Below are 27770 nucleotides of genomic sequence, written 5' to 3' on the forward strand. Positions count from 1 at the left end.
AACCAAGATACACACATACTTACCCCAAAGTACAGGCAGTGGTATAGCCAGTGTGTCCTGGGCCCCAGTGCAAGGTAGGACATGAGCCCCTTGGTCACTGCTTGAACTGTGAAATGTAGAAAAAATTAAGGTTCAGTGAGCACCTCAGGCCTCTGGATCCTAGAACTGCACCACAGATAGCTACGCCCCGAGACCAGGAAGGGCAGTTTTACTTTAGGAACTTCCTTTCTTTGGGGAAAGTTTCCTTGGACAACCCTTTAGAATGTCAAAATAGTAGCATCTAAATTTAAGAAAGGCTGATGTTTGGATAAGGTGGGTGAGCCAACAAATTAACAGGGAGAGCCGAGCCAGAGTCGAGCCAAGCATGTGATTTGGCTATAAGAGTCTGGGCAAGAGCCCAGCCAGAAAAATATTTGACATGTAAATCATGTAACAAACATCAGATAAAAATATAATAAAGTCTCTTCAGTATTCAAAAAAGTGTATTGCTTGAACACGCAGAAGCGTTTTATCTTAGTACATCAGGTTATATCACAGCATAGAAAAGTATTTATTAATAGTGATTGTTTTTAAAAATGTACTTCGAAACACTCACATCTCCTCCCACTACCCTTCACCCAGTGAACGAACTAAGAGGCAAATCAGCTGTTGTGTTCCCCCTAAATGTGACCTATGTTGTTATTATACATGGAGCAAAATTATATTTGTGCAATAAATGAAGAAAATGGAGTCAGAATGAAATACAATATTTGCTAATTATCACACAAATTTGGCCAAACAGTGAAGATGGGAGTGATCCCAGTTTTTTGGGCTTCACATTGGGCAATTGAGCTACTAGACGGGTAGCGCCAGGTCTCCTGTTTTACATCAAAGGGTAACATTTTGGGGCAGATTTATGAGGCCCTTGCGCCACGTTTACGCCGCTGTTGCGTCACGCAAGGCGGCGTAAACGTGGCGCATCCCTACGAACGATTTACAACGTGACGCATCTGGGCAGATGCGTCACGTTGCAAAGCCCTGCGCCGCTTGTGGGCGTTCCGGCGCAGGGTGGGCGTTCCGGGGCAGGTGCGCCTCTCAAAAGTGGCTGAGTGAAATCTATAAGATTTCACTCAGTCACTTTTAAGCCAATGCTGCGTCAAAAGCATGCGCCTGCTTGAAGCAGGCGTAGGTCTTGACGCAGCATTGTTAAAATGGGGCACCCGAGCCTTGCTGGAACTGCATCGCGCTTGCGACGCAACTCCAGCAATGCGCCACATTTCCGGCACAGATGCGTCACGCATCTGTGCCGTTTTTGCACCATGGTGCGCCGCATTATAAATGCGGCGCACCATGGCTGGCGGAGCTGTGGCGCACTGTGGCGCATGTTAACTGGCGCATCCCTGGGGATGCGCCAGTTAACATAAATCTGCCCCTTTGTCTTTAATTCTAGCAAGCCAGAAGTTACATAAAAACTCTGCTAGTTTTGAGCTCAAGGATCCAAGCAGACCTCATGCTGTGTCGGAACCCGGCATCTGACTTAAGTCTGGCTTGAGTCTTTGGTGGCTCACCCACCTCTAAGAGTGGCTACCTCTGCTCCAGCCCTAAAGATCTGCAGCCCTAAAGATCTGCAAGAGACAACATACTAATCTCCAATGTACCCTATGGGCAATCTCATCTCCTGTGAGGACAACTCTAAGAAATTGGGGTATTGGTTGAAGGGGATGGGCAGGACACTCCTCAAACAACAACCACAATCCTCGTCAGGGTGAACCACAAAAAGTCACTAAATTAACCTATGCTAAACCCTCTAGTAAGTTGGCACGAAAAGCAGTCAGGCTTAACTTAGAGGCAATGTGTAAAGTATTTATGCAGCATTTAAACAGTCATAAAGTCAAAACACAAGAAATTCCAGACCACTCTAAAAAAATAGAGTACATTTAGTAAATAAAATGATACCAGAACAACAAAAATCTAATTAGTGAAACTGGAGATATGCAATTTCAAAGACATAGGTAAAAGTGGTGCCGAAAAGTGCAAAGCACCAACTGTGGTTATCTGGTCGCACCGGCGTTCAAGCCGACCATGATGGGAAGCGGACCAGGCAGAGGACTGAGTATGGACCGCTGGGCAATGTATCTTTTGTACTTGGACTGAGATGCAAGGTGATGTGGTGTGCTGTGTTGAGTTGTGTCCGCTCCGATGGGGTAGCCGATCAGGAGTTGCGAAGTGCTCCATCGAGCTGCGACCCAATGTATCAGTTCTGGTGAGGCTGCCAATCAGGAGCTTAAGGTGCTGCAATAAAAGTTACTGCATAGAGATGTTTTGCGTTGGGTCCGATGAGCCTGACGATCAGGAGCTGTGAGGTATTGCGATGCAAGGTCCTGTTTTGCCCTGCATCGCACTACGTTGTGTTGCTTCACGCTGCGTCACTGCTCATGGAACCTACAGTTGTGCCAGAAGGAGTTCACTCTGATGTCAGCCAAGGGTCCAGGACCTGAAAGGCACCTCTTAGGGATCGTACTCACTCCAGCAGAGGCCAGCAGCAGGGCACAGTTCTGTTTCTATTTTTAGGCTGTTCTCCCTTCAGCCAACTTGAGGAAATTAGTGTATAATGCTGAAGGGAGAACAGCCTAAAAATGGAAACAGAACTGTGATTCAGTCTGATCGGTCCTCGACCAAGACAAGGAGGTCCAGTAAATCATGCCGTCTTTGAGCTTATGCAAAATTTGATGAAGCAATCAATGCATTTTCGAAGCTTAGACAGAGGTGTCAAGACAAAAGACAGAAGACCTAGCAGATAGTATCCAGTCATAGCCCTGAGGAGAACCCCCAAGAATCCCATTGGGGCTTGAAACGCGTCAGCACTATTTACCACCGGGTGAACAGATGTAATTGATTAGAATCTGCTCTAGGAGAATGGTTTGAACATTCCTGACTCTAGGAGCCTGACTAATAGTTCCCAGTGGGCAACAGCATCAAAAGGGGATGATTAATTGAAAATTAAATCATGAATAATGTTGCTGCGTTTTAGAAATTGATGGCTGGTTTAAAACTGTAATTCACTTCTTCACCAAATGATTGTGTTTATGTATTGTTTGTAACGTGTTTTGCCTTGGATTATAATTTATTTTGAGTGTAAGTTTATTGTCATAACAAAAAGTGTTTTTCCCTGGTTCTGACACAAAAGAAAGTAAATGGTCTAGAAAAAATACAGAAGGAAAAGTAAATAAATACTATAGACCAGTGTAATCAGTGATTCGTCTGAGTCTGTTCAAGTGAAAAACAGCACTTAACGTGATAGCTAGACAAAATGTTCTTCTAACTTTGTAAAAGTGACGTTTTCAGAACTGTGTCTTAAAATTCGACTTTACAGAGGCAGATTTTAAATTAGAATTCTACTGAGTCTAATCTTGATATTCCTACTGGCTCCAAATCAAAAGTGATAACTTATTAAATGTAATAAGGCAGCCCAATCTTATCCTATGGGAGAGGTAGGCATTGCAGTAGTGAAAAATAGATGTAAGATTTTTACCTACCGAGATATGTAAAACTTAAAAGTACACATTTAGGCCCTACCTTAGCGGTGACATATGTATTATTAAAAAGGAAGGTTTCGGCCAGGCAAAAGAGCTATTTTGCCGCATCCAAATGGCATTTTAAAAACGCCACAGAGGCTGCAATGGCATTCCTGAAGCATGGTTAAAAAGGCTATTAAGTGGGTGGCGCAACATGTGCTGAAGGCCCACTTGTAGCACTTAATTTACAGGCCCTTGGTACATGTAGTATCACTTTACTAGGGACTTGCAGGTAAAATAAAAGTTCAAATTGGAAATAAGCCAATTTTACCATGTTTAGAGGAGTGAGCACAAGCACTTTAGCACTGGTTAACAGTGGTAAAGTGCTCAGAATTCTAAAGCCAACAAAAACGAATTTAGCAATAGGAGGGGTGAAGGCAAAATGTTTGGGCGACTACCAACTAGGGACCTTATTTATTAGAAGTGTTGTATTGCTGCGGCAAAGCAGCGATGCAACACCTCTCAATGCACCCTCCTTGCGACATGATGAATGCGCTGTATTTAATGTACAACGCATTATGTCGCAAGGAGTTACAGATACATCAATATTACTGCCGTATCTGTAGGCGCAAAAGTGAAACATTGCTGGGGTGTGTCTGAAAACAGACACAACTCCAGCAATGTGACCTTTCACATGGGGCACGCCCCATGTGAAAGGGCCTGCTTCACCCTTAAGCCTGCCACGAGGCAGGTGTAAGGTTTTGGCGCTATGGAGTCATAGGTGTGGCGCACTGAAATCTTATAGATTTTACTGTGCCACTCCTACGACCCTTTCTTGCGGGGGAACGCTCACCCTGCATACATTATACCTGGTGCAGGTATAATGTAGCACAGGGATTTACGAAGTGACACATCTGCCTAGATGCGTCACTTCGTACTTACGGTGCAATGTGGCGCATTGTTTCCAACGGTGCAGTGTCACAAAAAGCGATGCAACGGCGGGGTAAATGTGACGCAAAGGGATAATAAATAAGGACCTATGGGTGTCAGCTCTAACATCAACCAGCTGTGCCTTGAGCAGGAGGCATTGACGCAATGCATCAAATTGTATCATGAGATTAGTACTGCCAGGCACACCAGAGTCTGGTGTCATTTGTGAGTTGTGTTTAGTTACAGCCAGTGTGAGGCATTTTGTTGTTGATAATTACATATGTTGTAAATTTGATGAGTGTGACCAAACATCTAGCCAAGATGCTCACATGATAAATGGGCCATGTGGCCTATGCACTGCATAACCTGCTAGGTTGATATGTGTGAATTTATTGGAAGCATAGGATGGCACTGCAGAATCTCAACATACATCTGACTGGTTATCCAGATGGTTTGATGTACCTTGTTTTGAGTTCCTATACATCTGTGAAGGGTTGGATGTGTGTGAGTCGTTCTGCCCAATGCATTGTGGTGGAAGGTCGTGTTTAGCCAATGTGCTATTGGAAGATAGGTTTAGAGGGCCCGATTCACAGAATGAACTTAAGACTCAATCCTAAACTTACTACTATTTTGGTATTCACAGAATGCACGTACTACTTTTGGCATTCACAGAATGAACTTACTACTTTTGGTATTCACAGAAGTTAAGATTTTGTCTTAAGTCTGTCTTAAGTCTGTCTTAAGTCTGTCTTAAGTCTGTCTTAAGACAAACTTAAGACAAAATCCTAACTTCTGTGAATACCAAAAGTAGTAAGTTCATTCTGTGAATGCCAAAAGTAGTAAGTGCATTCTGTGAATACCAAAATAGTAGTAAGTTTAGGATTGAGTCTTAAGTTCATTCTGTGAATCGGGCCCAGAGTTTCTGAAATGTCAAATAGGAGGTGACCAAGTATCCTGTTCACGTTTGAAATGCTATGTTAAGGAATTTGCGCGTCACCAGAGTCTTCTCAACCACATGTGGTCAGCTTGAGGCACCGAGGTTGGGTGTTCCAGAGGGAGTGCGTTCGGGAATGAAGTGACCTCCTTACTGCTTAGTGCTAGGTGCACTGTAGTTTTGTCAGATTTTTGACATGTAAGCCAGAACCCCACTTCACCCCACAAAATATACATGTACATGTTTAAAATGTCCACCTTCAGCAATGTGGGTACCTTCAGCAATCACCAGGGAACCCCTAAGCATTATTTATGACTGAGAGAGACAAAACCTAAGCAGTAGTCTAAGTGCTGGTGCAAGACAGGAGTCATGATGCAAAATTACCTCACTGCCGCACTAGAAGCCACGTCACTCAGTAGTAACATATACAGCGCCTTGATCTCAGCACAAACATTCATTGCTTAAGAGTGACAAAAGGAGAGACTCCTACCTCTGGAATGGACAGCCCTAACACAGACCACCAGTCAAGGTCAAAGGTGAGGAGCAGTGCTTAATTTGAAAAATAATGAGTGTCAGTGCCGAAAGCTTTGCTCAGGAGCTCACGCCCAGTGCTATCAAATGTGTGTGTGACGAATACCAAGGCTGCATAGTCTGTAATCCACCTCATGCCACTTTAATCCACTGCCAGACACTCCCTACCCCTTTATCTTGCTCTTGCAGGTTCCTGCTTACTTCCTTTGTGACGGGTTTTCAGTCTTTTTCTCCCTCCATATTTCTGCTTGTGTGTTTTCCCTCTCTGTCTCTCGGTAAACATCTGATGTGGAAAATTAAGTGCTGATCTCCAAAAAATGAGTGCCAGTGGGCACCACCGGCTCAAATTAAACACTGGTGAGGAGGTACTTCCTGCTCTGAAAGAGTTAGTGAGGGTACCAAGTGGCACCTGTGAAAAGAGAGGAGTAATAAGTGTAGGACAGGAGGGGCACTGGATTTGAAGAACATCCCTCTCCTTTGAATTAGCCAGGAATGAGGTAATGGTCTGCAATAGCATGGCATCATGGGAAAGTAAGCCTGGCTGATATTTTGACAAATCGTCTACAAAGCGGTGCTTGTTCATACCTTTGTTATGCATCCCTCTTTAAAGCTCTCACTTCTCTACGTTCTTCGCCTGGAGGTCCACCTCACTCTGCTAATCCAGCTCCTAAATATTGCATGACCTGCCCTACATCAGAGAGAGCACAGCTGCAATGGGGATTTTGTTCTCTTGAAGCCGCAATAGCTTTGCACTGCAGCTTTGTACTGTTCCTTAGGAGAACGACAAACAGCAGCATCCTTCGCAGTAACTGACCTCAGGTAGTGTGTCCCAGAGGTAAGGAATGAGACTAAGAAACTGGGGCAGACAAGCGAAAAAGTACAGTACAGACAGTTCATTAGTACATCCAGTCTAGCAGAAGAGCGGATCAGATGAATACGGCCTCATGAGATGGGTTATTGCGCCCTAAGACACAGAATGACAATGCCCCCTGAGCTGAACATCTCTGATGAGATGGAGTTCATATGTGAAGATATAGCATGACCATCTCTGATAAGCTGGAGTTCACGTGAAGATATAGCATGAACATCTCTGATGAGATGGAGTTCTCAAGATATAGCATGAACATCTCTGATGAGTTGGAGTTCACATGTAATGATACAGCATGAACATCGCTGATGAGATGGAGTGGATGTATGTCGTTACAACGCGATGTTTTTCATCGCAGTACTTTACGACGCATGTTTTGCAATGCAAGTCGTTACCATGACTTGCGTTGTTGGGGGCTGGATAGTGAATAGTTTAATTTACTATTCCAACTCCAGTCCCCGTGGATAGTAGGGAAGGAGTTGGATAGTAAATTAAACTATTTACTATCCTGGAGCGCCCCTCAGCGCAATTCGTTGTTACAACTTGCTTTGTAAAAGTTGCGTCGTAAGGGAACTGCGGTGTAACATCCGCGTTGTAAAGGATGTTACCCAATGGAGTTCACATGTGAAGATATAGCATGAACATCTCTGATAAGCTGGAGTTCATGCGAAGATATAGCATGAACATCTCTGATAAGCTGGAGTTCACGTGAAGATATAGCATGAACATCTCTGATGAGATGGAGTTCACTTGAAGATATAGCATGAACATCTCTGATGAGATTGAGTTCACGTGAAGATATAGCATGAACATCTCTGATAAGCTGGAGTTCACGTTAAGATATAGCATGAACATCTCTGATGAGATGGAGTTCTCAAGATACAGCATGAACATCTCTGATGAGATGGAGTTCGCATGTGAAGATATAGCATGAACATCTCTGATAAGCTGGAGTTCACGTGAAAATATAGCATGAACATCTCTGATGAGATGGAGTTCACATGTAATGATACAGCATGAACATCTCTGATGAGATGGCGTTCTCAAGATACAGCATGAACATCTCTGATGAGATGGAGTTCTCAAGATACAGCATGAACATCTCTGATGAGATGGAGTTCACATGCGCAGATATAGCATGAACATCTCTGATAAGCTGGAGTTCACGTGAAGATATAGCATGAACATCTCTGATAAGCTGGAGTTCATGTGAAGATATAGCATGAACATCTCTGATGAGATGGAGTTCTCAAGATACAGCATGAACATCTCTGATGAGATGGAGTTCTCAAGATACAGCATGAACATCTCTGATGAGATGGAGTTCACATGTGAAGATATAGCATGAACATCTCTGATAAGCTGGAGTTCACGTGAAGATATAGCATGAACATCTCTGATAAGCTGGAGTTCATGTGAAGATATAGCATGAACATCTCTGATGAGATGGAGTTCTCAAGATACAGCATGAACATCTCTGATGAGATGGAGTTCACATGTGAAGATATAGCATGAACATCTCTGATAAGCTGGAGTTCACGTGAAGATATAGCATGAACATCTCTGATGAGATGGAGTTCTCAAGATACAGCATGAACATCTCTGATGAGTTGGATTTCACATGTAATGATATAACATGAACATCTCTGATGAGATGGAGTTCACATGTAATGATACAGCATGAACATCGCTGATGAGATGGAGTGGATGTATGTCGTTACAACGCAATGTTTTTCATCGCAGTACTTTACGACGCATGTTTTACAATGCAAGTCGTTACCATGACTTGCGTTGTTGGGGGCTGGATAGTGAATAGTTTAATTTACTATTCCAACTCCAGTCCCCGTGGAGAGTAGGGAAGGAGTTGGATAGTAAATTAAACTATTTACTATCCTGGAGCGCCCCCCAGCGCAATTCGTTGTTACAACCTGCGTTGTAAAAGTTGCGTCGTAAGGGAACTGCGGTGTAACATCCGCGTTGTAAAGGATGTTACCCGATGGAGTTCACATGTGAAGATATAGCATGAACATCTCTGATAAGCTGGAGTTCATGCGAAGATATAGCATGAACATCTCTGATAAGCTGGAGTTCACGTGAAGATATAGCATGAACATCTCTGATGAGCTGGAGTCAGTGCCTAATTTGAGCCATTTGTTTCCAAAGCTCAGCACCGGCACCTAATCATCAACACCGGCACTTTTCATGAGCACCAGTTAAGGACACATTCACTCACGTTGAGTGATTTGCCCAGAATCACAGGATGTTGAGCCAAAGCTGAGATTAGAACCAGATTCCCCACCTCAGAAGTCGGCAGCTCTGGCCATTACGCCAACCTTCTTCCTACTTTCATGCTTAGTAGTTGGGTCTGTTTTAGGCAGTGCTAACAGGAGAGATGGGCTGGTGCAAGCTGCCTCCTGATGAGAGCCCCAGCACTAATTTCTTTACAAATCAACCACTGGCTGGAGTTCACATGTGAAGATATGGCATAAACAGCTCTGATGAGCTGGAGTTCACATATAAAAGCATAGCATGCAGATGTTTGAATATTGCATACTAAAACCCACAATGGCAATGAATGACGAGCTGGATATATTTTATAACAGCCTGATGATTTAGAAGATCATAAGCTGAGATATAGGTTGCCAATATCTGTAGCGTTAGGAAATCAAGTGTTAAGAGATAGAATGACAACATTCAATTGATCGAAGAATCATCTGCTAAAATACATAATTGCAATTTTCTGGAGGATCACACACTAAGGCTCTAAATAGTTGGAGGATCAGATGTGTGAAAGTAGTATGGCACTGTTGGAGGTGTGGGTGGGTCACATATTAAGTTACAGCAAGCGATGTCTGACTGGTTGGAAGAGTACGTACTTGTAAGTACAATGGCGTTGTTGGTTGGGTCAGGGGATCACACACTAAGGTATGGCATGGGGTGTACAACTGGTTGGAGGATTGGGTGTTTGTAAGTAGGATGGCAATGTTGTATGTGTTGGCGGATCACAAACTTTACAGCACAAGGTGACTGGCTGGAGGATCACATGTTTGTAAGTAGAATGACACTGCTTGATGTGTTGAAGGATCACCTGCTTTAGATATAGGATAATATATACAGATATAGAATAAACTGTTTGATGTGTTTGGGTATCACATGGAAAAATAAACAATGGCAAAATCTGAGGTCTTGCACAGTCACGCTTTAAGAACTAGAATGCTTAGCTGTAAAATGACACTGTCAGATGTGTGGAAGATCATAAACTAATATCTGCCTTGCCTGTGTCTGATATGTGGCGGATCACGCTAAGATACAGAATAGAATTTCCACTGTGTCGGTTTGGAGTTAGAATGTCAATGCTATCTCTATCATATGGTGCAATCACCAGACTGTGCTATCTGTATCCCAAATTACACAATCATCAGTCTTTGCACTCTTTAGCTCACAGTACAACACCTGGACTTTGCTATATTTATTAGATGCCAACCATGGGATGGGAGAAGATAAAGTCCTAAAGTAATATAATTAGTCCCCAACCTACCTCAGTGCATTATATTCTAATGTTTAAACAGATACCGACCCTTACGTATTTTTATACTATCGACCTAAATCGTCCGGTATGGAATTATTCCTAACTTATTACCTTTCAGTCTTATTGTATATTATATATGTTTGTGTCGCCATATTGTATAGGTATGTGTTTTAACATATTCCATATGTTGTTAAGCGCTCTGATACCCATGGGTCATGTTCGCGCTATAGAAAAATGTTCAATAAATAAATATATAAATAAATAAATAAATTATATGAGAGAATCCCCAGACTGCCATCTGTATCCCATGAGAGAATCACCAGCCTGTGCACTCTATATCTCAAGGTACAACAACTAGACTGTGCTAGCTCTATCATAAGGTGCAATCACGAGACTGTGCTATCTGTCTTCCATGGTAAAGTCACTAGGCAGTGCAGCCGGTATCTCACGTTACAATCAGCAGAGGTACAGCTATCTGTACCTCAGGGTACAGTCACCAGACTCTGCTGTCACTATCATATGATACAATTATCAGACTGCTGTCTGTATGTCACAGCGCCATCACTAGACTGTACTAAATGTATCTGAGCATAAAAAAATGTCCATTCTTTCACAGTGTACAATCACCAGACTGCTTTTTGCATCTCACAGTGCAGTCAGCAGACAGGGCAGCCTGTAGGTTAGTGTACAGTCACCAGACTGTACTCTCTGGATGTCACAACACAATCACCAGGTTATGATATCTGTGATTGTGTCTCAGTGTGCAGCCAGGTGAGTTTCAGTGATTGTATGTTGAGGTAGAGTCAGCACGGTTGAGTGAGCCTGCAGTGCTGACTCAATGGTGAAGTAGTGATAGTGGGCTGATAGTCTAGTGATTTCGGTAATCGTGCCCTCACCCCCTCGCAGTACTATCACCAAGCTGCACAATCTGTATCCCAGCATGCAGTTTGGTGAACTGGGTGATTGCATTGTTGGACAGGCCACATGAAGGGCTCACTCCCTCCCTGCACGACAGGGCCCGGGCACCGGCTCTCCAGGTGCTACCCACAGAAGCAACTCGCAAACCGTCCCCTGCGGGACCCCTGCTCCCGGACATCTCTGTATTACCGGCCCGGGCCACCGTCAGCACCATTGCCCGGCCCGGCCACCATCTTGGACACTGCACCACGAGGCCGCGTGGCCTCAGCTCGACCCCAAACCCTGGGCCTGGCCAGGCCCCGACAGCCCAGCACCACCATCCACCCAGGAGGTGAACGGACCACTTGGCAGGTCAATGGGAGGAAGAAGTGTCGATGGCTCTCCCCCGCCAGGTGCCGATCGCCCCCAGCCTCCCCGGGCGCTGGCTCCACCCCCCTGCTGGGTGTCTGGACTCCCTCATCCCAGACCTCCCGACCTCCAAGTGCGAAGGTGCGGACATCAAAGGGCGCCAGACCTATAACTGGGGCAGCTCCAGAGCAGGAAGGCAGTTGTATCCTGGAGTCGAGAGACGCCTTGACGAACTCATCCTTGACGGACTGCTGGCGCTGCTGCAGCCCTACCTTGTGAACTGTCGTCCTGCCGCTGGCGCTGCCGTGGCCCTCTGCAATCTACCGTCTTCGTTGGGACCTGCTGGCGCTGCCGCGATCCGTTGTAACTACCATCCTCGTTGGGACCTGCTGGCGCTGCCGCGATCCGTTGTAACTACCATCTTCGTTGGGACCTGCTGGCGCTGCCGCGATCCGTTGTAACTACCATCTTCGTCGGGACCTGCTGGCGCTGCCGCGGACCGTTGCCACCTTCGACCACTCCGGGATCTGCTGGCGCTGCCGCAGCCCGTCCTTCAAGAACGCCGAGCTCGAGGATTGAGAGCTATCCACCATCTCATCGTGACTACCAGATTGGTAATAAGACTGTCCCGCTACCCCTTTCCTATCCAAGAGACTAGAATCGAGGGGACCCCTGAGTCCAGACCTCCTTGTACCATCCTACCGTACTTCAAGATTACTTATAAAGAACGTTAAATCTTATCCTTGTGTGGTGCCTATCCTGTGGGGGGGAAGTTACTTGTCTGTACGATCGCTGGAGACGGCTCTCCCCGGAGACCTCTCCCCTTGTCCTCGGCCGACCCTCCAGGTCCCGTCTAACATTGGTGGCCAGCGGCGCGATCCGAACCAACGCGTAATCGTACAGAAAGCAACTCACCCCACGACTAAACCACAATGCCGGCCCAAGAGAGCGGGTCTACAGAGAAATTCCAAATGGACAAGCTGGAGGAGTACAACCATCGAGAATTAAAACAATTTTGTATAGAACTGGGCATTGCTACCACCGGTCTGAGCACAAAAGATGACTTTAAACACGCCCTAGAAGCATGGGCAGAGGTAAACCCCGCTGGTCCCCGGGACCAACACAGCGAAACCCCGGAGACTGACCCCGCTCCTCCCGAGGAAAGGAGAGCAGGTCTCTCCCGGGAAGAGATCCAAGAGCGAGAGAAAACCAGACTGCATGAATTAGAGTTGGCACGGCTCAAAATGGATGGAGAACTAAAACTAGCGGAACAAAAACTGAACCTAGAACACTTACGGCTCCGAGAAGAGCGGGAGGAAAAACAAAGACAAAGAGAGCTTGAAGAAAAAAGACTGGCATATGAACACGAGCGCAAACTAGCTGAAATAGAACTACGTAAGCAGGGCAAGGACCTGGGGGTGCCCGAGCGACCACGCACCCCAGGAACTTCAGAATCAAAGGTCCACATTCCCAAAGATGTCGTCCGAGAGTTCTACCGAAACGACGACATACAGCAGTGGTTCAAGGCCTATGAGATCGCCATGTCCTCTCACCGGATCGATCGAAGCGACTGGGGAGCCGGTCTATGGGGGATGTTCGTCAACGAAGGCCATGATGCCCTGTTACTGCTCCCGGATTACCAAATGACGTCCTATGATCACATGAAGGCCGCCCTCCTCACTCGATATGGGCTAACACCCGAAATGTACCGCCAGAGGTTCCGCGACTGCACCCGAATCCCGGGTACAACTTGGGTGGAATACGTGAATTATTTCAGCCGAGCCCTCGAGGGGTGGATCAAGGGGAGCAACGTAACGACCCACGAGCAGCTTTTTAATCTTGTTGTGTGGGAGCACCTCTCCAATAACTGCTTTGTCGAGCTCAGGCAGCACCTCCTCGACAGTAAAATGACTGATCCACGGCAGCTCGCCGCCGAGGCTGACCGATGGGAGAGCACCCGAGTGGGCCGGGGTGGCCCGAACGAGCAGAACAGGAACAACCAAGGCCATCACCGCCCCCGAGGAGGAGGAGGAGGCCAGGCCCGGGGGAAAGACACCGTCCCGGCCGCTCCCGCCACCAGCACCCCGCCCCCGGCCAACAGGGGCAACCCCCCGATGCGCCCGGGGTTCAGAGCCAATGTCACGTGTCACCGATGCCAGCGAGTCGGTCACTACGCCAGTGACCCGAACTGTCCACAGAACCAGACTCCGAGGCCCCGCCAGGTAGCGGCCGCCGCCCTCGGAGAAGAGCAAGTCTCCGAGGACCAGGAAGAGTACGAACACGAGCAGCAAGAGTGGGAGCCGGCCGCCATGGTCCTGGCGTGCCTGGGGGGAAGAGACATGGTTCCGCGGGCTCCCCTACCCGCCAACACCAGAAAGTATAGTCAGTGGGTGAGCATCAATGGGCGCAAGGCCGAAGCCCTACGTGACACAGGGGCCAGTGTGACGGCCGTCCGCTGTCACCTGGTGACCCCAGAGCAAATAATACCGAACATTCTCTGCCCGGTCCGGACAGCCGACAATTCAGAGAGCATGTGTCGGATGGCCTGCGTCCCCTTCGAGTGGGGAGGAGTATCCGGCATGCTGAAGGTGACGGTCCGCGATGATGCCCCCGTGGACTGTCTCCTGGGGAACGATCTCGAGAGTTCCCCATGGGCCACCGTAGAAAGACGAGAACACCTGGGGATGCTGGGCCTGCCGGACTGGGCATGCGTAACCACCCGGTCCATGGCGGCCCGCATCATCCCCCGACCAGAAGAACCCGAATGGCCAGCACCTCCTCCCCCGATCGCTCCAGTGGGGGACGCCGACACCATCGACCCCCCAGAACAAACCCAAGATGAACTCGTTCAGCCCCAGGATCTCCCAGACCTGGCTCAGTGGCGTCAAGAAGGGGGACCCACACAGGAGCAATTCCGTCAAGAACAGAAGACATGTCCCTCCCTCGAGGGACTACGACAACAAGCCCTCGCCCAGAGCGCGGGAGATACCGCCGGGGCCCACTGGATCTATTGGGACAATGATTTGTTGTACAGTGAACAAAGAATCGCCGAGTTGGGGGCCAGTCGAGTGTTAGTGGTGCCCCTCCGTTTTAGAGACTTCCTGCTGAACTTGGCCCACTATGTCCCCCTAGCCGGCCACCTGGGTCAGGACAAAACCTACAACCGCCTGGTGACCCATTTTTACTGGCCCAAAATGAGAAATGACGTGCTCAACCACTGCCGGTCCTGTCCCACTTGTCAGGCCAGCGGGAAGAGCGGCCGCAAACTCAAGGCACCCCTGCAGCCCTTTCCAGTGGTTACCACCCCGTTTGAAAAAGTGGGAATAGACATTGTGGGGCCCCTAGACCCCCGAACAGCCCAAGGACATCGTTTTATCCTGGTAATGGTGGACCATGCCACCTGCTATCCCGAGGCCATCCCCCTTCGAACTGTAACCGCTCCGGTGGTCGGCCGAGCCTTAATGGAGATCTTCTCCCGAGTGGGCTTCCCCCGGGAAGTCGTCAGTGACAGAGGCACAAACTTCATTTCGAAATACATGAAATCCCTCTGGCAGCAGTGCGGGGTCACCTACCGATTCACAACCCCCTATCACCCACAGGGGAACGGACTGGTTGAGCGGTTCAACCGTACCCTCAAGGGAATGATTATGGGGTTAGAAGAGCCCCTCCGCCGCCAGTGGGATGTGCTCCTCCCGTGCCTCCTCTTCGCCTACCGAGAAGTCCCTCAGAAGTCCCTCGGCTTCAGCCCCTTCGAACTCTTGTACGGGCACCCTGTTCGAGGGCCCCTCAGCCTAGTCAAGGAAGGTTGGGAGATGGCCCCCCTGAAAACCCCTCCAGACGTCTACAAGTACCTCCTGACCCTCCGCAATCAGACCAGGCGGTTCCGAGAAATCGCCAAAGCCAATCTTGAAGCCAGTCAGGAGGACATGAAGAAATGGTACGATCAGAACGCCTCCTCCATAGAGTTCGTACCTGGTCAGCAAGTATGGGTGATGTCCCCCACCGAACCTTGTGCCCTGCAAGATAAGTGGACGGGGCCCTTCAAGGTGGTCGAGCGCAAGAGCCCCGCCACCTATCTCATCGACATGGAATCTTTCCGGAACCCCCTCCGGGTCCTCCACGCCAACAGACTCAAGCCTCACTTTGTGCGCTCGGAGCTCAGCCTATTGATGGCTACAGACAGTGGGACAGAAGAAGACTCCGAGCCCCTCCCTGACCTCCTGAGGGCACGTGAAAAGGATGGTTCGGTAGACGGGTCCGGCTGTCAGATGCCCTGACCTCAGAGCAGCGCCAAGACTGTCGGGCTCTCCTGCTGCAGTTTGCAGCTCTCTTTTCCCTCACCCCAGGGGTCACCCCCTGGTGCCTGCACGACGTGGACACGGGGGACAGTCCCCCCATCAGACATCGGGCGTAACGCGTGCCAGATCGGGTACGTGCCTGCATCCAAGACGAAGTCTCCAAGATGCTCACCCTCGGAGTCATCGAACCCTCGGACAGCCCCTGGGCCAGCCCAGTCGTACTGGTCCCCAAAGCTGCTGCCCCCGGCACCACCCCTGAGCTCCGATTCTGTGTTGACTATCGGGGCCTGAACGCTGTCACCCGGACCGACGCTCACCCCATTCCCCGAGCAGATGAACTGATCGACCGCATGGGGGCTGCCCGCTACCTCAGCATCTTCGACCTGACAGCGGGTTACTGGCAGATTGGCCTCACCCCCAGGGCTCAAGAACGATCCGCTTTCTCCACCCCGGATGGCCACTACCAATTCAAAGTGATGCCATTCGGCATGAAAAATGCTCCAGCCACTTTCCAGCGACTGGTGAACCAGGTATTGGCGGGCCTCGAAGACTTCAGCGCCGCCTACCTGGACGATATCGCAGTGTACAGCCGCCACTGGTCAGACCACCTCAACCACCTCCGAGAGGTCCTGCAGGCCCTCCAACAGGCCGGCCTCACAATCAAGGCCAGCAAATGCCAGATTGGCCAGGGGTCCGTGACCTACCTCGGACACCAAGTGGGGAGCGGTCTGGTGGCCCCCCTCCAGCTCAAGATCGCTGCCATCCAGTCCTGGCAACCACCCATCACCCAAACCGAGGTCCGAGCCTTCTTGGGGCTCACCGGATACTACCGGCAGTTTGTGAAGGACTATGGCAGCATTGTGGGGCCCCTCACGGCACTTACATCCAAGAACCAGCCAAAAAGAGTCAACTGGACTCCTGACTGTCAAGCGGCCTTCGAGAAGCTGAAGGCCGCCATGTGCACCGCCCATGTGCTCCAGGCTCCCGACTACAGCCGAGAGTTCATCGTCCAGACTGATGCCTCAGACCATGGCATTGGGGCCGTCCTCTCCCAACTGAACCCCGAGGGAGTCGACCAACCCGTGGCCTTCATCAGCAGACGCCTACTGGACCGGGAACAGCGCTGGAGCACCATCGAGAGGGAGGCCTTCGCAGTAGTGTGGGCCCTCAAGAAGCTCCGGCCCTACCTCTTCGGTACCCACTTCCGGGTGCAAACAGATCATCGCCCCCTGCAATGGTTAATGCAGATGCGGGGGGAGAATCCCAAGCTGTTGCGATGGTCCATCTCCCTGCAGGGGATGGACTTCACTGTGGAGCACCGCCCTGGCCAGGATCACGCCAACGCGGATGGCCTGTCACGTTTTTTCCGCCTTGACGTGGAAAGTCCCCAAGAAGATGGGTGACTCTCCCCGCCTTCAGCTGGGGGGGACGCATGTTGGACAGGACACATGAAGGGCTCACTCCCTCCCCGCACGACAGGGCCCGGGCACCGGCTCTCCAGGTGCTACCCACAGAAGCAACTCGCAAACCGTCCCCTGCGGGACCCCTGCTCCGGACATCTCTGTATTACCGGCCGGGGCCACCGTCAGCACCATTGCCCGGCCCGGCCACCATCTTGGACACTGCACCACGAGGCCGCGTGGCCTCAGCTCGACCCCAACCCTGGGCCTGGCCAGGCCCCGACAGCCCGGCACCACCATCCACCCAGGAGGTGAACGGACCACTTGGCAGGTCAATGGGAGGAAGAAGTGTCGATGGCTCTCCCCCGCCAGGTGCCGATCGCCCCCAGCCTCCCCGGGCGCTGGCTCCACCCCACTGCTGGGTGTCTGGACTCCCTCATCCCGGACCTCCTGACCTCCAAGTGCGAGGGTCCGGACATCAAAGGGCGCCAGACCTATAACTGGGGCAGCTCCAGAGCAGGAAGGCAGTTGTATCCTGGAGTCGAGAGACGCCTTGACGAACTCATCCTTGACGGACTGCTGGCGCTGCCGCAGCCCTACCTTGTGAACTGTCGTCCTGCCGCTGGCGCTGCCGCGGCCCTCTGCAATCTACCGTCTTCGTTGGGACCTGCTGGCGCTGCCGCGATCCGTTGTAACTACCATCTTCGTTGGGACCTGCTGGCGCTGCCGCGATCCGTTGTAACTACCATCCTCGTTGGGACCTGCTGGCGCTGCCGCGATCCGTTGTAACTACCATCTTCGTTGGGACCTGCTGGCGCTGCCGCGATCCGTTGTAACTACCATCTTCGTCGGGACCTGCTGGCGCTGCCGCGGACCGTTGCCACCTTCGACCACTCCGGGATCTGCTGGCGCTGCCACAGCCCGTCCTTCAAGAACGCCGAGCTCGAGGATTGAGAGCTATCCACCATCTCATCGTAACTACCAGATTGGTAATAAGACTGTCCCGCTACCCCTTTCCTATCCAAGAGACTAGAATCGAGGGGACCCCTGAGTCCAGACCTCCTTGTACCATCCTACCGTACTTCAAGATTACTTATAAAGAACGTTAAATCTTATCCTTGTGTGGTGCCTATTCTGTGGGGGGGAAGTTACTTGTCTGTACGATCGCTGGAGACGGCTCTCCCCGGAGACCTCTCCCCTTGTCCTCGGCCGACCCTCCAGGTCCCGTCTAACATGCATGTTGAAATACAAGTTTGGTGAATCTACTGACAGTTCACATAGGTACTGATAGCCTGGCGAGTCGGATGATTTTACTCTGAGAACCTCATCAGACTGTGCTGCTGTGTCTCAACATGCAGTCTGGGGAGTTGGGTCGCTCTGCCATTAGTACCTCAAGGGACTGTGCTGCTGTGTCTCAGCATACAGTCTGTGGAGTTGGGTCCCTCTGCCATTAGTACCTCAAGGGACTGTGCTGCTGTGTCTCAGCATACATTCTGGGGAGTGGGGTCACTGTGCTATCTGTACCTCACGAGACAGTGCTTCCTGCGACCAAGCATGCAGTCTGGTGAGTTGGGTCACTGTGCTATCAGTAGCTCACTAGGCAGTGCTTCCTGCGTCTAAGCATGCAGTCTGGTGAGTTGGGTCACTGTGCTATCTGTACCTCACTAGGCAGTGCTTCCTGCGTCTAAGCATGCAGTCCGGTGAGTCGGGTCACTGTGCTATTTGTACCTCATGAGACAGTGCTTCCTGCGTCCAAGCATGCAGTCTGGTGAGTTGGGTCACTGTGCTACCTATACCTCACGAGACAGTGCTTCCTGCGTCCAAGCATGCAGTCTGGTGAGTTGGGTCACTGTGCTATCTGTACCTCACGAGACAGTGCTTCCTGCGTCTAAGCATACAGTCTGGTGAGTTGGGTCACTGTGCTATCTGTATCTCACGAGACAGTGCTTCCTGTGTCTAAGCATGCAGTCTGGTGAGTTTGGTCCCTGTGCTATCTGTACCTCACGAGACAGTGCTTCCTGCATCCAAGCATGCAGTCTGGTGAGTCGGGTCACTGTTTTATCTGTGCCTCACGAGACAGTGCTTCCTGCATCTAAGCATGCAGTCTGGTGAGTCGGGTCACTGTTTTATCTGTGCCTCACGAGACAGTGCTTCCTGCATCTAAGCATGCAGTCTGGTGAGTCGGGTCACTGTGCTATTTGTACCTCATGAGACAGTGCTTCCTGCATCTAAGCATGCAGTCTGGTGAGTCGGGTCACTGTGCGATCAGTAGCTCACTAGGCAGTGCTTCCTGCGTCTAAGCATGGAGACTGGGGAGTCGGGTCACTGTTTTATCTGTGCCTCATGAGACAGTACTTCCTGCATCTAAGCATGCAGTCTGGTAAGTCGGGTCACTGTGCTATTTGTGCCTCATGAGACAGTGCTTCCTGCATCCAAGCATGCAGTCTGGTGAGTTGGATCACTGTGCGATCAGTAGCTCACTAGGCAGTGCTTCCTGCGTCTAAGCATGCAGTCTGGTGAGTCGGGTCACTGTGCTATCTGTACCTCATGAGACAGTGCTTCCTGCATCTAAGCATGCAGTCTGGTGAGTCGGGTCACTGTGCGGTCAGTACCTCATGAGACAGTGCTTCCTGCATCTAGGCATGGAGTCTGGTGAGTCGGGTCACTGTGCCATCAGTATGTCACCAAACTGTGTCTCAGAAGGCAGTATTCCCAGTTGGGTGCCTACAGGTTTAGAAAGTGGTAGCACAGTCTGGTTGTGCAATGAGGTAATGATTGTGCACTGGTAATATGGTGAGCTGGGTGATTGTCAGGCTAAGACTGCCCGCTTTCTCCACCGGGCATTTACCCTGGTGGGCTGCAGCCATTTGCTGCCCAATTTTTAAAACAGGTGGCTCTACTGACGTCACTGTCACTTTCTCCCGGTAAATACAATAGACATAGGGGAGAGAGAGAGAAAGGAGAGACAGAGCAGAGAGAGGACAGAGAGAGGAGGAAGGAAGCGGTCTGGTTTGAAAATGTTTTTGTGAGGGTTGCTTTTGCTTCCTCTTCTAGCCGCAGTGTTTCAGAAAGATGCGCTGTCTGGTCTCCCTCCACTCAGCATGCAGACTAGTGAGTTGGCAGCCAGAAGCGTAAGACACAGGACATCAACAGGAGGTGAGTCACACTACCACAGCTCCTGCATATTTGGAATAAGGCCCAAGACTCCCCACGTTGAACTCTACCCTCATCACCAGTATCTGGGCCACTTCCCAGTGGTGAGCCAATGGAAGGCGGCCACTGTCCTACGGAGACACAACAGCCAATCACAGGAAAGGACGGAGGTGACGTCATTCTGACCAAACCACGGAGCTCATCACAACAATGGCCGCGTCAGTCCTGGCCAGCACGTGCTCGCCCAGGACCGCACGAGCTCCCCGGAGAGAAGGAATGGCGCTGCTGTGGCGTCGTTTGCACTTGCTCAACTAGAGGCAATTATTTTTTCTTCTATTAACAGATTTCTCAGCGCGCCGTCATTACGTGCCGGAACAATCAAGCGTAAGAAAGGAGTCCAACAACGCCTCACCATTTCACACCAATTATACCCTGCCACATGCCGCTCGACGGTTGCCATAGGGCGCGGACATTGTACGAACTGCATTTGAGGCACCCCGGTCCTTTTCCAGGCAGTAAAGGCCTTCATTCTAGAACGCTGACCCTTCTAGGGCTCTCAATCGTATTGTAACAAGCCTCTCACACATTACCCTCTAGAACATTTTGGATGCTATATTCTAGGAAGAAGTCATCTTTGCTTCCTAGCCCCATTTTATCAAAGCCACTCACCTTCAGACAGACATGGCTTTTGAGCCATGAGGACTGTACTTTTTGGGGCTTGTAGTTTTGCTTTTCTCAGCATATGTTTTAGCCTTCAAGTCCCAGTAAGGAATGTGCTGCTACTTAATGTGGCTTTTTACGCAAAGTAACCTTCAAGATGCAGTACCAGTTTGGTATCGAAACTTCGGATAGATCACGCAGTGTAATATAAATTATCTCTGAAAAGTAAGATGAGTTCTGCACGAGCACATTTCAACTAGGGTGGACCACCATTTATTAATTTCTTAATTATACCAAATTCCATTACAACCTCTCCAAAGATCCATCTACCTGAATAGACCCATCCTCTGAAATGCGGTTTCCTACCAATCCACAGCCCCCCCTCCCAGTGAATGTAAGCGCATCCTCAAATGAAACCTGCTGAATGCTGAAAAACAATGCAGTATGCCTATCTCCCTGCAGTGTACGAAAGACCTGTATTTGTCTGCCACTGCCGATGGGTCATCTTTAAAGGACCAGTACTTAGGATGATTTTTTTGGGTCATGTGAGCCATGGCAGGCCCAAACAAAACTTCCCATCCCATTCCAAGTTGGCCGATCTGACAGTGCCAGAGTGCCCAACAGACCAGTCCAACACTGGTTACCCAAGGCAATGTAATTATGTTCATACTGTGAAGAATGTCTGCCTGAATCTAGTAAACATGTTTTGTTGTTTTATTTTCCTAGTGAAGTTGTCAGGGTCTTCTCAAACTCATCCTGTTTCGTCTCAACACAAATTTATTTTGTATCTAACCACTTCTACTAGCTAGTTGTTATCTACTCTTGGTTGTTATGTCACAGTATTGCAGTCGAAATATTGACTTGCAGATATATATCGTGACCATTTATTGAATATCAATATATCTTCAAGGTAACTGAAGATTTACCTAGGGTACCCTACTAGTTTGAAGTCCCTGAGTAAACTAAGGTGTAACTCTGGCCCAACAAAACCTACTTTAGGTTAAACCTGTCAGAATGAGGCCTGAGTGTATAGGTGCACCGACCTTCAGTACGCCTTTGTAAATGTAAATAAATGCCAGCTACCTCCGGAGAGGTGTCCCGGTGCTGGGGGCCCTTGGGAAGCTTAAGCAAACAATTGCCCAGAGTTACATGGTGCTGGGCTCACCTGTCGCCGGGGATCGAACCCTGATGCCTGTGGTCCAGAATCAGGCACCTTGGCCGCTGCGCTACACCTCTTCCACCTCTTTGTGAACATAGGCTGGCACCCTGGGTTGTTTCTGTAAGGGGAACACTTCCTTATGGGTGTGTATGTAAGAAACCGTATGCCATTCTTGGTTCTCAGGTATAGAAGTTCCTATACGCCCAGTTGGTTAAGGCTGGCGCTCATGTCTTCCCCGGAGAGAGCCTCATCACCAGGCACAAACTCTCTAGTGTTGTTGTCTCGAAGTGGGGTTTTTCCATAAAGAATGCTCTGGTGCTGTATGCTATAGGTGCTGTTGTTGGTCATTACCCCTTGGACAACTGGCTGCTATCTTAGTAAGGGGAGCATGCAGTCTGCTACTCTGTGCTTGCCCATAAAGCCTAATGGAAATGTTTTCTTCGGGTACAAAGAGAACATACGTGTGGAAGTGCAGAACAAATTGCCTTTAATCTCCCTAAATTATCACCCTATACTATGGTTGGAGATCAATGTTCAAGCTTATCTGAAGACAGGTTTTCACCATCTGTGATGTGATGCAGCATTCTTTGAAGTTGCTTCATGGCGGGGTGTCTAATGTAAGTCCATCGGGGCTGGGTCCACGTGAGTTTTTCACAAAACTGTAACAAGATACATTTTCATACAATAAATCTAAATTGAGTTAATTTGAAAAATCGGTGGAAATCTTGAAAGTAGAGCATGGATCCATCTCACCTGGACCACCAATGGACACCCCTACTTTATATTCTTGCAGGTGAAAAATGTCTCACTTAGGTAAACTTATCACGTGCATCAACATCTGTGTTTGGCCCTGACATCCACTGCAAAGAAAACCTGTCAGTGTCAGTTTGTTTCGCACACCTAGATGCCATGGTCTTCACGATCATGGAGACTACAGGTGACAGTGCCAAGGGTACCAAAGCACAAATCCAGGGCTGCAGCTGCTATCCCTGGCTGTCTCTAATTAATGCCCAAAGTGTGATAATTCCTCTTTTTAAGGGTCCCCTCTTCTTGTTGCTCTATAATATATTTCATAGGGGGCCCTCTGTCGCTAGGAGGAAGTGGTAGGTGGGAAGAAGTGGAGCGAGTAAGGGGTTAGTCCACTCAGTGAATACAAGAAGGGCTAAATGTATAGAAAATAATAAGTACAGGAGCCCACATTTTTTCGTTGCAGACTGCCAGGGTTATACAATACCAAGGATGCCTCTTTTTAATTCCACCTCATGTCTCCTTACCCTTCCTGTCTCTTTGTTTCAATCTTGAAGGTTCTTTTTGATCCCTGCTTTCTCCCTTTGCAACTGCTTTCCCATCTTTCTCTAACTCCTTTTATCTCCCTGTTCTGCCTTTCTCCCCTCGCTCTGGGTCAAAGTCTGATAATGAAAAACAAGCATTGGACCCCAAAAGTAAGTGACAGTGCCCATCTCTTGTGGCGATTGGCATACCTTAGGCACCACTGCCATTCATGGCAAACATCCTAACACCAACTCTGTTTAGAGGTTGCTTTAAGAGAGGGACAGCGTGTGTGACTCTAGCCAAGGACTTTCAATTCGATTTGCTGTGAAGCATCTTGCAGCTTGTCTTCCCATGTATCCCAGGTCCTCAGCAGAGAGGTGTCCCGTGCCCGCCTCCTTTTCCTAGCAGGTTATGCAGAAATGCTGAGTGTGCTCTACTTGTCCCTGAGGTCCGAAATGGGATATCAGACCTGCTGACATCGTCTCATTCCTGCTTAATATGTTTCCGTGATGGGGTTTCTAAGGCTTCGCCCCGCCACCCGAACACCCGACAAGACGCGCGATTATTAGCTGCATAAATCTCTTTGTCATAGTCGCTTTCTTAATCAAGTTGTTCCTTCTGCAATCAATTCTCCGTGGGAGTTCATGAATCCAAAATGTCATGATCTTTACCCTTTTCCATTTTCAAGGCATTCCTTACCACGCCATAGGAGAATCCGACACTAGCAATTAGATATTTTTCTCAGACCTGAAGTCCTCAAGGGATTGAAATTGGGATGCTTGTCAAGGAGTAATCGATGGCAGTGAGCCAAGTGCAAACTCCAGGAGGGACTGAATATGCAGGATCAGCGGCTGCTGTTCAAAGAGGCGCAGCTACTATATGTGCCAGCTGTGCCACTGCAAAAGTGCCCGTGACCTGAGGGCATTCTTCATCGTATGATCATCAAACGACTGGTAGCCATGACCCGTGGTGGTTGAATTTCACAATGTTATTACGGCAACTAATTGACTAAAAATGGCCCCTTTTCAAATTTTAGATAGCTGAAGCCTAAAGTCATCTTTAGCTCAGAGTAGGGTGGTCAACTTTCCATTATCGGGGCACTTTGCTCTTGAGGTGGCAGAAGATGTTTGTTGGGGAGCGGGGTGAAGCTATAAGTCAAGCAGCACATTTTTTGGAGCTTCTATCTAAATTCCTCTTTTTTGAATTGGGCCATCTTAAAAGATATAACTCAGGCGGAGAATGGGGTTTATCGAGTCTGATTATTGTACTACTACATTTGAGTTCTAATCCCTTTACCACCTCTTGGAGTAAGCCTGGGAGCACCTGTGCTCTTCAGTTGTTTTGCCAGATAAATCTGATTGCCGGCATAGTGCACCTGGCGTGGGAGACAGGCAATCAGTCAAACATTTAAACTTCCACCATCTCTCCTATAAGTGTAGCATGCACAGAGGGCCATTTCTGTGCCTGAGGAACATGTCTCACGTGCAGAATTACACACCTCTGGAAGGAAGTTCGAATTTCAAATCCGATTTTTGATAATTCTTTCAAATCAAGGGCTAAGAAAAAAATTATAATGGTCCTCCTATCGGCCCAATATGGACGATGGTGAATTTAGGTGGCTCTTCGGTAGCCAGTTTACAAATTGCAGACGCTTGGAGCGGGCATTGACCTCTCCCAAACATCAATGAAAGTGAAGCAACGCGAGAGCGAGGACGGTAAGCGTTGTGTCTATTGTAAATGAGGTATGCTACTTTCCTTGCTTGTTCTATTAATACAAGAACCCAAAGGGGACAATGCTTCTCCACCTGCACCACATGGGTACACGCAGTGTTGTGAGGTGTTATATCATCACTAGCGGCTACTATAAACAAAGAGGGTGAATGTTTAACTACCTTGAAGGACCCTACACCAAGATGCCTTTCCCTACCATATTAACAGGCCTGAACATTCCCATGGCAAGAAATTCATACTGTGAGGGCCAGGATTGGTGTGAGAATTTTTGCCATGAATGCATGGTAGCTTTTTAACAATGGCACACATCATCAGAACTATATTGGGATTTGGAAGAAAGAAGAAACTCTGCCTCTAGAATGGCTCCTAAACTGATAATGTATGTATTTGAATTATTATGACACCCTCCTGTTGAAAGTCTGCAAGCCTGCTGGAAGCTGTGAGCTGCTTAATGTGACTGCTGTCTGCCAGAGACCTGTGGTGCTTCAGGAAGAGCCTGGCTCTGAGGACCTGCCTCTCCTGTTGAGCTTGTTTCATGCTCACCTGAGTTTTTGAAGGACCCTTGAGACTGTGCGTTAAGCTGAGCTCCCTGCAGCTGTTCATCAAGTGATCACAGCCTAAGAGATTGACCTGAAGATGTGCAACAATTTAAGAATACATTTGAAACTTTTAAGATAGCTTGAACCATCTTCAGCACCTGGAAACTCAACAGGAACTTCCTGAACCCACCTTTTGACAAACTTAAAAGCTACAAGCACTGGTTCCCCTTTCTAAGGCACTTCTATAATTGGACCTAGTTTGTGGCAGATCAATAACTTATGAACTGATTTGCCCCAGCATCCAACAGCGGTGGCCCACTTAATTCCACACCACTGCGTAAACCGTTGGTACCGAGCTCCACAAAGCGCATCACCTCCAACGACCTTTTAAAATGCACAAGTCACCTCCAGTATGGCCATTTTGCACCTTCATTGCCGCAAACCATGATGGGAAAACTCTGTTACCATGGGCGAACGGACTGTGGGAATAGTCTCCTAATCTGTTTCCTGAAAATCGTATTGCGGTCTTTCATGGAAGCAAACAAGGTTGTAGCCAGGCAGACGGTGGACTGCACACCCATGTCTTTTCTACTACCTCCTCCATCTTCCAGCCCAATCACCACCTCAGTCCTGCCCTGATATAGCAATTCCCAGACACTCAATAACTAATAGGGTAATGTATCATGAGGCACATGAATAATAGGGTTTAGCACTGGGCACCAAGGTCTTCCATGCGCCATTCATTCAGTGGGTTTTGTTCTCGGTATACAAAACTACTGTAAATAACCCCCCTAGGGTTGTGTAATTGTTTCGTACAGCTGGCTCTGGACAATGGATGAGGTGGAGCACATCTCAGATGAACTAACATTTTGTTATCAACATTTATCACACCACCAACCACTCCACTCACGCTCATGTCAGATGTGTCGCCGACTTGTAATCACGTTCACCCTTCCAAGCCAAGTGCTTCCCATAGACTACAGTGAGGTCAGCTGCCCTACAAACCTTCCGAAACCTCCACAAAGTCTGTCACCTCCATTGAGTACAGTGTGATCACCCACCACAAACACTGTAGGTTCCTCCCCTTGGAGACTCAGTAGGATGTGAGGTATGTCAACGATTACTAGTGGTTTGTAGACGGTGGAAGTATCTCAGCATGCACAAGAAAGTCGGACAGACACGACTACGTCTGCCCATACCACTGGATTTTATATTTTGTGAATCATATCACCACAGAGGTTCATGTGCTATTTCATACAACTTGAGAACTCTAGAAATACAACCTGTGATTCTGGCATATGAACCTGGGCACACACCTTCGCCCCCCATGAAGGGAGCAGCCCCACCATTAAATACACCACTGAAGAAAGACTAATGCCCCAACATGCACGACAGCACATGAGTGTGCAGAGCTCTCACATCTTAAGAGTTACTTAGTGACTATCTCATCCTGCAGATGTATTTACATTGCATTCTGGTGCACGTAGCATTTGATACCCCAATATACGGTTAGGACTTTAAGTACCAGAATGCAAAGCTAAAAGTTGAACTGTATGAGTTAGTTAGGCATGGATTGGGAAAATTGAGCTCTCTGAGTGAGAGAGGCCTCTCAGTATGCATTACCCCACCTTAGGAGCAGAGACTTCTCAGTTTAAAAAATAGCACCAAAAAAAGATAGATGCATTGATATACGCATCATTTTTGTTTGAAGTGGACTCAGTATAAATAGATACAAATTGAAAATCGAAACATTTCAAATCCCTCAAATAACCAAAACCATAGCTTCCCAGTTTCCCTGGTCCGTGCGTGATGTGCTGCTCCAGTCTGGGTTTTGTTCCTTTGAATTATGGTACTTGTGATCATCTTTGATAATGGAATAAACAAGACTACATGTCCCAGAATGCAAAACATATGCTGAAATGAAGCAGCACATAACACATCATCCTGGGAAACTTTGGAGGGCTACCTAAACACTAGCTAGGCTCTTATTAACCACAATAGCCTAT

General features: G+C 48.7%; 1 protein-coding gene across 1 annotated transcript in view; it reads right to left on the minus strand.

Moving 5' to 3' along the window:
* Positions 1 to 27770, minus strand: part of TMEM178B (transmembrane protein 178B) — a 626040-nt gene that overhangs the window by 360501 nt on the left and 237769 nt on the right. The gene's annotated exons all lie outside the window — the stretch shown is intronic.

Source organism: Lissotriton vulgaris, chromosome 1_2 (assembly GCF_964263255.1).
Source record: "Lissotriton vulgaris chromosome 1_2, aLisVul1.2, whole genome shotgun sequence".
Classification (NCBI taxonomy): domain Eukaryota; kingdom Metazoa; phylum Chordata; class Amphibia; order Caudata; family Salamandridae; genus Lissotriton; species Lissotriton vulgaris.